Below are 12,738 nucleotides of genomic sequence, written 5' to 3' on the forward strand. Positions count from 1 at the left end.
TAAAAGTACGTGACCATTGTCTTCTTGCTTGGAAATTTTCATGAGAGAAGTCTGCAGTCACTCTGATGGATTTGGCCCTGTAGGTCAACATGTGCTTACTCCTGGCAGCTTGCAGAATCTTTTCTTTTGTCTTGACTTTGGACAGGTTCATCACAATGTGTCTTGGAGAAGCTCGGTTAGAACTGAAGTGGCTTGGGGTCCAATATCCCTCTGAAAGCTGTTTGGCAGAATCTTTGGTGATATTTGGGAAATTTTCCTTTACAATATTCTCTAGTATGGCTTCCATTCCTCTGGGGCAGTCTTCTTCCCCTGCTGGGATTCCTATAACTCATATGTTGGAATGATTTATAAAGTCCCATAATTCTGACAGTGAACATTCTGCTTTCTCTCTCTTCTTTTCTGCCTCTTTAACTATCTGAGTTTTCTCAAGAACTTTGTCCTTTACCTCCGAAATTCTTTCTTCTGAATGGTCTAACCTGTTGCTGATACTTTACATTGCATCTTTAAGTTCCCTAATTGACTGCTTCAGTTCCTTAAGCTCTGCTATATCCTTTCTCCTTTCTTCATATCTTTCATCTCTTATTTGATTCTGTTTTTGGATTTCCTTTTGGTTATTTTCCACTTTACTAGCCATTTCCTTCATTGTTTCCATCATGTGTAGTCTAAATTCCCTTTCTGTCATTCCTAACATTTCTTTATAGGTGGAATCCTCTGCAGTAGCTATCTCATGGTCCCTCAGAGGGGTTGCTCTGGACTGGTTGTTCATGTTGCCAGGAGTTTTCTGCTGATTCTTCCTCATGAGTGATTTCTTTTATCTGTTTCCTTGCCCTAATTTTCCTTTCACTTCCTCTTGCTCTTTGAGTTCCCATGACTGTGAGCTAAGGTTTCAATGAGTCCTTTTGGTACAGGACCAGAAGGATGAGAAGGTTAAAGAGCAAGAAGGGATAAAAGAAAGAGAAAGAAAGAAATCAAAGAGAATAGATAAAGGAGAGGGGCTGGGTAAAAGGGAATATTTACAAAAAGAAGAGAGGCACAGAAAGAGGGAGACAGGGCAATATAGGTGTACAGTAGGGTACTTTGACACAACCTTAAAAAAAAAAACAAACTCTGGGGGTGCCTGTTTGGGTGGTTCCCTTGAGGTCAGCAGCTCTTTGCTAACCTGATCAGACACAGTACCCCACCTCCACCAAGTAGAGAGGAAAGACAAAAATGCTATAAATTATAAATCAAACCAAAACAAACAAACAGAAAACTTTATGGGATAAAATTGGGTGAAAAAGCAAATAATAGGGATAGAAACACTAGCAAAAATAAAGTTCTAATTATTGAAAAAGGCAGCAATGAGAAATTGTATTTAAACTAGAAAAATGGAGAAAGAAAAGAAAGAAAGAGAAAAGAAAAGAATAAATCTGTACAGAAAAGGTTGAAATTAAAAAACAAAACAACAACAAAATAAACAAAAAACAAACAAACAAAACCAAAGCAGTATATTTATCTTTTTTTTTTTCATTTATATTAACCAAAGTCCACACTTTATTCAGTTTGTACCAAATATCCTTTTTCCAGTACAAGATCGCATTTAGGGTACTACATTACATTTAGCTGTCATGTCTTTTTAGGGTTTTCTTGGCTGTGACAGTTTTTTACTTTCCTTGTTTTTTGATGACTTTGATAGTTTTTTTTTTTTGTTTGTTTTTTTGAGACGGAGTCTCAGGCTATTGCCCTGGGTAGAGTACCGTGGCGTCACAGCTTATAGCAACCTCCAACTCCTGGGCTTAAGCGATTCTCTTGCCTCAGCCTCCCAAGTAGCTGGGACTATAGGCAACCACCACAACACCTGGCTATTTTTTGGTTGTAGTTGTCATTGTTGTTTGGCAGGCCTGGGCTGGATGCGAACCCGCCAGCTCCAGTGTATGTGGCTGGTACCCTAGCTGCTGAGCCTGACTTTGACAGTTTTGAGGTTTCCTTGTCAGATATACTAGATATTTTGTAGGATGTCCCTCAATTGGAATTTGTCTGATGTTTTTTCTCATGATGAGACTGGGGCTGTAGGATTTGAGGAGAAAGACCACAGAGGTAAAGCGGCATTCTCATCATATCAAGGGTACATGTCACAAACAGGGCTTATCTTGGATGATGTTAACCTTGATCCTTGGCTGAGCTAGTGTTTGACAGGTTTCTTCTTGTAAAGTTACTCTCCTCCCCTTTCCATATTATACTCTTCGCAAGGAAGTCACTACGCAGAGCCCACACTAAAGCAGTAGGGAGTATCTACAAAAGTTATTTGGATTTTCCTGCACAAGAGACTTGTTTGTCCTCTCCTATCTATCTATTTAGATATTTATGTATGGACTCATAGATATTTATTATACAGTTTGGGTTATAATCCAGTACTACTTTGTTTTCTTGCTCAAATTATTCCAGCTTTGTTCAATGGAAGTTCTTTCAGTTGTGACTGACTGTGTGACATACTCCCAATCACTGTAGTGTGTGTGTGTGTGTGTGTGATTAGCACTTCATTTTTCTGTGGCACAAGATAATCCAGGCTCATCTTGTATATTTCCTGCCCCAGTGCTAAAAGCAGTCATTTTCCCAAGGAGCCTTAGTTCCTTTTTTTGGAAACCAAGATGAGGGTACAAGATGTGCTCCTCTTTTATCTATTTTCTGGCCATTAACTGCTAACAAAGATGCTTCACTTTGGTTACACTGATGGGAAACCTCAAACTTTAGCAGAAAAGCTCAGTTCTAACAATCTCCTAAATTACTTTTTCTCTCAAAGGATAGATTAGTCTAAGCAGAAAAAAATATATGCAAAGAATTTTCATTATAAACTAAGTGAGACAAATCATCAGGCTTGCTATATTGTAAACCAACACACCACAGTTACAAAAGAACTGCAGAATGGTCCTTAGAATAACAGAGTCATTTGTCAGGGTCATCAGGGAGAATACTGATGGAATCTTCGGCTTTGCCACATAACAGACACAGCATGGTACACTCCTGAAATTCATCCATGATACTGAATGTGTACTCATGCCTGGCTATTATGTGATGACAGTTCTTACACAGATGATCATAGGTCACTATGATCTTCATCTTCTTCTTTTGAGATTTGTTTGTGATCAGCAAAAATCCCTCTTATTGCACACTGCACAGCTGTAAAGTTCAGCAAGAAAGATCCATTCTCTAGGCAGGTGTTACCCCTGTTAGGATACTCCTTCTCCACATAGTCCCCACACATCTCGACGACCAGTATATATATCTTACTGAATATTGTCTGGGCAATAGGTGGTCCTCTGGGGTATGAGATGTTAATCACAATGCTGATACGACTGGAGGCCTCCACTGAGTTCTCAAACCCTACAGGGTGGACACCCTAAATCTCTCTTCAGCCCTCTTAAAAGCACTTTAAACTTCTAAACTTGGCTAAGCAGAAGCTTTCCCAGGAAAGTGCTTGTAGCTGGGATCACTGCTGAAGTGGCTATCCACTTACCCAGTGTGCCAAAACTGGTCTCACTCTGCCCCTGAGGGTTAAGGCTGTAAAGCAGCTCAGTCCCTGCCTTTAGGCTCCTCAGTCACTAGGTTACTAGCTCCCACCCGATCCTTGCTCTGTGACCCTGAGGGTGGAGCTTGCCGGGACAGTTCTCTCACAATGGCTCCCTGTGGCCCACAGCTGAACACTTAGCTCCATCCGCCTCAGCGGCTCAGTCTGGGGCCCTAGACAACGCCCAAAGTTCTCTGTACTCCTGCTCAAACTCTCCCCAAGGCAGTTTCAACTGAGTGCCAAGTCCAAAAACACCAAAACAGTTCACAGGTAAGGCCTTTCTGGTTTGCAGTCTCACTGCTGCTGTACTTAACAGCTGCCGGCAGGATTAGACCGATCGAACACACGCAACCACTTGCCAGTTTTCCACTGTTTTTGTCCTCCTTTTGGGGTCCAGAAGTCTCTCGCTGACTCCATGTATCCTCAAAGGGATGATTATAGGCAGATCCCACCAGCCAGAGGTGCCTGGAGTCTTATCTCCCCAGACTCACGGTGCTCAGTTGCAAGGAAGCTGTTACTCAGCTGCCATCTTGCTCTCACTCCCCCAATGTCAACTTTTCATTCAATGTCTTTTTTGGGGGCCATAATGTGTTGATTAATGATTAAATTGTTCGGTAATTGTAGGATGTACCCACAATTCAGACCAGTCCTTCACATTGAAAAAAATCTTCTATAGACATGTGATAAACAGTAGGACATTAGGCCTAATTCAGCACATGGTAATAATAAAACATGAAAAAAGAATGTATACTAAAGTTCTATCCCTTGGTGTAGAGTGGACTCCACTGGCCAAGTTATGGAATGTAAATTAATACTGTATGTCACAGTCAAAGTGGTCAAGATACAACTTACAGAGGTGGTCAATATGTAGAGGTCAGTCTTCCACTGAGTACACGTGGTGCATTTCCAGTCTGTGAAAATTAGGTCAACTTAAGAGGTGGTCAATGTAGGGAGGTGGTCAACTATGAAGGCTCTACTGTATAACTGGATATTTTTACATTAAAAAGCAGTATTCTATAATATTCTCATGTTGAAACATACTAACACTACAGAATTTATATTTTTGTTACAACACCAGAACATTTTTTTCTACATGAAAGACAAACTTTGGTTGATGTGTTAGAAAGAAAAGTGAAATTGGAGCAATGGGAAAAGAGCTCTAGGAAGCCGTCTATTTCTAATGTGAAGACATGTTTGTATTTTTGGGAGGACAAGAGGGAAAAATGTCTTTCCTATCCCTGTTCCATGAGACCCAAGACCAGTAGCTTCTTCCATGGACGAGGTATGTACACCCTGACTTTTCATCCCAGAGTCCTAAGAGGTATCCTGTTTCCTCTGCATCAGTGTCACTGTCCAGGGACCAGTCAGCTGAAAGATGCCCTACTAGATACTGCAGTTAAATCATCCCTGAATGCTGACAGCTTACACCTTTCGCATTGAGCAGACAACAGTCCTAGTGCCCTGTGACTCTGACCCTGGGTATCAGAACCCAAGGTTGTTGCTCCATAGTCTGAGGGCCCTTCCGGGTTCCATGTGACCACCTGAGTTAGCTCCTCCTCCATCCATGTCTGTGCCTACCCAGTGACACCAGCACCTAGGTTGGCATCACAGATTCGGCAACTGACCCTGCCAAGCCTGTGTCCAAGATGGGAATTAGGAAGCTTCAGGATAAGCCTCAGAGGAGCTCTATGGGGTGGCTCCAATCAGGCACTTAATGGAAGAACTGCAGCCATTACATGGCTCCTCCCTGAAGGTCACCTCCACGTCAGCTAGTTTAGTGCCAGTTATTTCATTTCTGAAGGATAAAGATTTAGAATTAGTCTTGGTGATATTTTTCACATTTAATGTTGGAAGTTTTTAAATGAAACAATATTACCAGTTGTTTAAAAAATGTTTTTACATGAAATAAAGCACATATGTAGAAAAGCACTCAAAACAAAGACAGCTCTTAATAAATTACTATAAAGCAGTCACTTCATGATCACCACCAAGCACCCCCCCCACACACACACCTTAGAACCCTCATTTACACTTAGTCGAACAAAGTGACTGGATATTATTTACCATTGGTCTTCATGTCAACATCTTTCTGAATATTTAATTGTGCTAAGTTTGGTTAACCCCCTCTAAGAGGTCATGAAACAATAGTACTTGGGGTCTTGCATAATGATTTGGATGTCAGCGCTTTTTTATGTTAAGTCAGTTTCCTAGGTATAAAATCCATAGCTCATAGCATCTTTCCTTGAGTATTTTAAGTATGTTACTTCATTTTATTCTGTCACAAAATATTGTTCTCAAACATATTGATAAGGCTCTAATCTTTTTTTCTAAATATCCAAATAATTTTTTGTTTTTTCTTTAATAGCCTAATAATTTTACTAGAATATATCTTGCAATTATTAGTCATTATGAATCAGTGTTCAGTTGGCTCTGTTAATACTGAGTTTGAGTGCTTTTTTTTTTTTTTTTTAGGAGCACAGAGAACAGGTTTATTTGGTGAATACTGATGGCAAACATTGTCCCAAAGAGACAAGATGTGACTAGAGAGCCTAGGACACCTTCGGGATAGGTACAGTCTCACACAGGAAAAGGCATGGGCTCTGGGGTTATTGGGAGGGTCCTCAGCCATTCAGCACCATATGGACAAGCTCTTCATAGTTAATACGACCATCACTGACTGTCCACAAGCCCTGCCACCAGCATCTTAACTTCTTCCTCTGTCATCTTGTCATTCAGTGTGACAGGGACATGCTGGATTTCAGCACCCATGCCCATGCCATTCCCTTCCTTGTCAAATACCCGGAGGCCTTCAACATAATCCTCATAGGTGCCTTGGTCCTTGTTCTTGCAGCATGCAGCATGAGCAGAAAATGCTTGAAGTCCTACACCGTCACATTCATCTCATTACTACACCGTCACATTCATCTCATCACTCTTTGGATTCCCTAGGACCTTGAGCACCTTGGCATTAGTGGGGTTCTGGCCCAGGGCCCTCATCATGTCCCCACACTGGCTGTACAAGATCTTGACATTGCCTGTTCAGTCAAACAGCTGGAAGGCCTCCTTGGATTCTGCAGTCTGGTCCTTGGTGAAGTCAACTGTTGTTGCACATCTTGACTGGTCAGCTCCACAGGACCTTTTCGGGCATTAATGGCCTTGAGAGGATTTTTTAACCTGCAAAAAATGTTTGAATTATGACTTTCAATATTTGCCTTGTGTCTTTCTTTTTTTCTTTCTCATTCCAATCTTCTTTTTTTTTTGGTTGCAGTTTTTGGCCAGGGCTGGGTTTGAACCCAGCACCTCTGGCATATGGGACCGGCGCCCTACTCGTTGAGCCACAAGCACTGCCCTCATTCCAATCTTCTATGCTTATCTTCAAATGTCAACCATTTCCTCTCAAATCTTTATAATCCCTTGCTGAGTTTCTTTTTTAGCATTTTCCTCTTTTTTACCTTCCATTTATCACAAGGCACTGTTTATCACTTTACTTTCATTATTTTACACTTCATTTATGTAGTGATTTTCCCATTATTTTTCTTACTCTTTCCTGAGTTCTCTCACTTCATTTCTGGGTTTTTCTAATTCTAATTTTTGATGTTCTTTAACATCTTATATACTTTTCTTAATGCCTCTTACTCCATTTTTGCAGAAAGTATAATACAGTACATGGAGCACATTTCACTTTAAAAAAAAAATTAAAAACAGAGTCTGACTCTGTCACCCAGGCCAGAGTACCATGCCTCATTGTAGCTCAAGCAATCTTAAACTCATGGCTCAAGTGATCCTCCTGCCTCAGCCTCCAAAGTAGCTGGGGCTATAGGTATGTGCCACCACACCTGGCTAGTTTTTCTATTTTTAGTAGAGATAGGGTTCTTCCTCTTGTTCAGGCTGGTCTTGAAATCTTGAGCTCAAGTAATCCTCTTGCCTTGACCTTCCAGAGTGCTGGGCTTACAGGCATGAATCACCATGCCTGTCCACTTTTCATCTATTATAGATTTTATTCTGTAACTATTCCCTTTTCCCTCTATACTACCATTATTTGAGATTCAACATTAATATCTTTCTGTCACTAATTTTTCTTTTTTAATTTAATTTTTTGTTTATTTTTAATTTCAGATTAACATGAGGGTACAAATGATTAGGTTACGATGTTTGCATTTGCTGGATAAGGTCGCTGTTGTAATTGTGTCCCACACCCAGGAGTTGCCATATATCCTTAGATTTTGCCCATTAGGTGGGAACACACCAATTGCCACGCACCCCAACTTGAATTAAATTGAGTTTTTCTCTTGTGTGGGTGTGTATTATTCATTTACTGGCTTCATGTTAGTATTGAGTATATTTGATACTTAATTTTCCATTCTTTTTTTTTATTTCTTGAGAAAAGTCTTACTTTGTCACCCTTGGTAGAGTGCTATGGTGTCATAGCTTACAGCAACCTCAAACTCTTGGGCTCAACCTCAAACTCTTCCCTCAGCCTCCCAAGTAGCTGGGACTAGAGGTGCCTGCCGCATGCCTGGCTATGTTTAGAGATAGGGTTTCACTCTTGGTCAGGCTGGTCTTGAACTCCTGAGCTCAAGCAATCCACCCATGTTGGCCTCCTAGATGGCTAGGATTAAGGCGTGAGCCACTCTGCCTGGCCTGCTTTTCTATTCTCGTGTTACTTTACTGAGAAGAATGTGTTTCAACTCCATCCAGGTTAATACAAAAGATGTGACATCTCCATCTTGGCTATTGTAAATTAAGCTGCAATAAACAATCTAGTGCAAATGTCCTTGTGATAAAATTATATATTTTTAAGTGTCTGTAGCTCAGTGGTTAGGGTGCTAACCACATACACCGAGGCAGGTGGGTTTGAACCTGGCCTGGGCCTGCTAAACAACAATGACAACTGCAACAAAAACAACAACAACAAAAAAAATAGCTGGGCATTGTGGCAGGTGCCTATAGTCCCAGCTACTTGGGAAACTGAGGCAAGAGAATTGCTTCAGCCCAAGAGAATTGCTGTGACACCACAGCACTCTACTGAGAGTGACATACTGAGACTGTCTCAAAAAAAAAATTATATATTATTTTGTTCTGAGTAGATGCCTAGTAATGGGATTGTGGGATCAAATGGAAGGTCTATTTTGAGTTCTTTGAGGATTCTCCATACTTCTTTCCAAAGAGGCTGTATTAGTTTGCAGTCCCATCGACAGTATAAAAGTGTTCCCTTCTCTCCACATTCGTGCCATTATCTGCAGCTTTGGGATTTCGTGAAGTGGGTTATTCTCACTGGGGTTAGGTGATATCTCGGGGTGGTTTTGATTTGCATTTCTCTGATGATTAGGGATGATGAGAATTTTTTCATATGTTTGTTAGCCATTCATCTGTCTTCATCAGAGAAGGTTCTTTTCATGTCTCTTGCCCAGGGATTGATGGGACTGCTTACTCTTTTTTGTTGATTAATTAATTTTTAGCTAAAAATATTCTGCACAGTTAAGGACACAACAATTAAGGTAAATAGACAACCTTCAGACTAGGAAAAGATATTTGCATGTTATGAATCTGACAAAGGGTTGATAATTGGAACCTACAGAGAACTGAAATTAATCAACAAAAAAGAGTAAGCAGTCCCATCAATCCCTGGGCAAGAGACATGAAAAGAACCTTCTTTGGTTCCAGTTTTAAGTGTAAAATCTTTCAGTTTTACTCCATCAGTATGATATTGGCTGCGGATTTGCTGTAGATGGTTTCAATCACTTTAAGAACTGTGCCATCTATGCCTATTTTCATCATTATTATTATTATTATTATTTGAGACGGAGTCTCACTCTGTCACCCTTGGTCAAGTGCCATGGCGTTATGGCTCACAGCAACCTCAAACTCTTGGGCTTGAATAATTATCTTGCCTCAGCCTTCCAAGTAGCTGGGACTATAAGTGTGTACCACTATGCCCAGCTGTTTTTTCTATTTTTAGCAGAGTGAACTCCTGAGCTCAAGCATTCCACCCATCTTGGCCTCCCAGAGTTTTAGGATTACAGGTATGAGCCACAGCACCCAGCCCTCTGCCTATTTTTAAATGTTCTTATTAGGAAAGGATGGTGAATTTTGTGAAATGATTTTTCTGCATCTATTGGGAGGATCACGTGGTCTTTGTTTTTGTTTCTGTTTATGTAGTGAATTACATTTATGAATCTGTGCATGTTAAACCAACCTTGCATCCTTGGGATAAAGCCTATTTGATTGTGATATAGAATTTTTTTAATGTGTAGCTATAATTTATTTGCAAGTATTATACTGAGTATTTTTGGATTAGAAATCATTAGTGAAATTGGTCTGTAGTTCTACTTTTTCATTGGGTCTTTACTTGGTTTTTGATATCAGGGTGATGTTTGCTTCATAGAACGTGTTGGGAAAGTTTCCTTTCTTCTAAATATTTTGGGTTAAGTTCTGCAGTATAGGTACAAACTCTTCTTTGGAGGTTTGATAGAATTTTTGTGTGAAGCTATCTGGTCCAGTGCTTTTTCTGTTGGAAGCATTTTTACTATCTTTTTGATTTCTGTGTTTGACACTGGTCTGTTCATGAGAACTGTTTCTTTCTGGTTAAGTCTAGGGAGGTTGTGTGATCCCAGGTATTGGTCTGTTCCTTCTACATTATCAGATTTCTGGGCATAGAGTTTTTAATACTAGTCAGAGATAATCTCTTGTATCTGAATGGTATCTGCTGTATTTTCTTTTTTCCTTTCTGATTGAGGTTATTAGAGATTTTACTTTTCTGTTTCTAGTTAAACTGGCCAAAGGATTGTCTATTTTGTTTATCTTTTTAACGAACCAAGCTTACAGCAACTTCAAACTCTTGCCCTCAAGGGATCCTCTTGCCTCAGTTTTCCTATTTTTAGTAGAGACTCTTGGGTCTCTACCAAAGGGGGGGATATCACTCTTGGTCAAACTGGTCTCAAACTCTTGAGCTCAGGCAATCCACCTGCCTTGGCCTCCCAGAGTACTAGGATTAGAGGTGTGAGCCACTGCACCTGGCCTGTTTCATTGATTTTTTGAATGATTCTTTTGTTTTTAATTTCATTTATTTCTGATTTCATTTTGATTATTTCTTTTCTTCTGCTAGGTTTGGGATTGTATTTCTCTTCATTTTCCATTTCCTTAAGATGATTCATTAGGTTGTTGATGTGCACTCTTTCTGTTTTTTTGGATGTAGGCATCTAATGCAATAAATTTCCCTCTTAGGACTGCTTTTGCAGTATCCCACAGGTTTTGGTAGCTTATGGCTTAATTGTCATTATGTTTGAGTAACCCAGTAATTTCTTTCTTTATCTCTTCCAACTGTCACTCAGCAGAAAGTTGTTTAGTTTCTGCACCTTTTTGTGGGCGGGTGAAAATTTTTGTTGGAGTTGAGTTTCACCTTACTCTTTTGTGGTCTGAGAAGATATAAAGTATAATTTCAGTTCTTTTAATTTTATTGAGGTTTAATTTGTGTCCTAGGATATGATCTATTTTGGATTATGATTCATGGGCTGATGAGAAGAACATATACTCATTAACTTTGGGATGGTATGTTCTGTATGTGTCTATTAAGCTCAATTGTTTTGGGGTCTCACTTAAGTCCCTTATTTCTTTGCTTAGTTTCTGTTTAGAGGATCTGTCCAGTTCTTTCAAAGGGGTATTAAAGTCTCCAGCTATTATGATCTTACAGGATATCCTATTGTTCAAACCAGTTAGGGTTCATTTCACAAATCTGGGAGCATTTAAGTTGGATGCCTATATATTTAGAATTGCAATGTCCTCTTGTTGTATTGTTCCCTTGACCAGTATATAGTGAACATCTTTGTCTTTCTTTACTATTGTTGCTTTAATTTTGCTGAAAATAAAATTGAAAACCCCTCCCCTTTTTTTTTGAGACAGAGCCTCAAGCTGTCACCCTGGGTAGAGTGCCATGGCATCACAGATCATAGCAACCTCCAACTCCTGGGCTCAAGCGATTCTCCTGCCTCTACCTCCCAAGTAGCTGGGACTACAGGCACCCACCACAATGCCCGGCTATGTTTGTTTGTTTTTGGTTGCAGCCATCGTTGTTTGGTGGGCCCCAGGCTGGATTTGAACCCACCAGCTCAGGTGTATGTGGCTGGTGCCTTAGCCACTTGAGCCACAGGCATCAAGCCTGTAACCCCTTTTTAATTCTGATTTTCATTTGCCTGAAATATTATTTTCATCCTTCACCCTAAGTCTTGTTTTGTCCTTCAAGGTTAGGTGTGTTTCCTAGAGAAAGCATGTAGATGGCTTGTGCTTTTTTATCCAGCCTGTGCCTCTTTAGTGAGGAATTCAAGCCATTCACATTTATTGATAGAATTGATATGTATCGTGGGGTTCTATTTCATCTTATTTTATGATGGTCCATTACTTAGTTTTATCCCTTGTGCCATTGTGGAAGCTATGTTCTATCCTTTGGTTTCTGTATGCCTACTTTCCTGAAGGTCCATTGCGATGGTCAGTGTGGAAAATGTGTCTGAGTATTTCCTGCAGAGCTGGTTTTGTGTCAAATTTCCTTAATGTTTGCATGTCAGTAAAAGATTGAATTTCTCTATTGAATTTGAAGCTTAGTTTAACAGGATACATAATCCTGGGCTAAAAATTATTCTGTTTAAGAAGGTTAAAGGTAGATGACCACTCTCTTTTGGCTTGGAAAGTTTCAGCTGAAAAGTCCACTGTCACCCTGATGGATCTGCTCCTATTGTAAATTGGTGCTTATTTATGGATGCTTGCAGAATTTTTCTCTTTCATTTTGACCTTTTCCAAGTTCATTACAATGAGTTTAGGAGATGCTATTTGTGTTCAGACAAACTGGGGTTCAATATCCATCTGAAAGTAGTATATCAGGATCTTTGGTGATGCTTGGGTAATTTTCCTTTATGATGTCCTTTATGATGTAGGGCTTCCATTCCTTTGGGTCATTCTTTTTCTCCTTCAGGGATACCTATAATTCATATGTTTAAATGCTTCATGAAGTCCCATAATTCTCTAAGCGAGTGTTCTGTTTTTATTCTCTTTTCTGCCTCTTTAAATGCCTGAGTTAGCTCAAAATCCCTATCCTCTACCTCTGAGATTCTTTTTTCTCCATGATCTAATCTGTTATTGATAGTTTCTACTGCATCTTTAAGTTCCATGAGTGACTCCGTCAATTCCTTAAGCTCTGATATGTC

The 12,738-nt window shown here is 39.9% G+C and overlaps 2 pseudogenes; both read right to left on the reverse strand.

Annotated features, from left to right (window-relative positions):
• Window positions 1-2,908: 2,908 nt before the first annotated feature.
• On the reverse strand, window positions 2,909-3,241 carry LOC128590576 (protein Churchill-like; annotated as a pseudogene).
• Window positions 3,242-6,165: 2,924 nt separating this feature from the next.
• On the reverse strand, window positions 6,166-12,018 carry LOC128590448 (myosin light polypeptide 6-like; annotated as a pseudogene).
• Between the last annotated feature and the right edge of the window lie 720 nt (window positions 12,019-12,738).

Source organism: Nycticebus coucang, chromosome 7, assembly GCF_027406575.1.
Source record: "Nycticebus coucang isolate mNycCou1 chromosome 7, mNycCou1.pri, whole genome shotgun sequence".
NCBI lineage: Eukaryota > Metazoa > Chordata > Mammalia > Primates > Lorisidae > Nycticebus > Nycticebus coucang.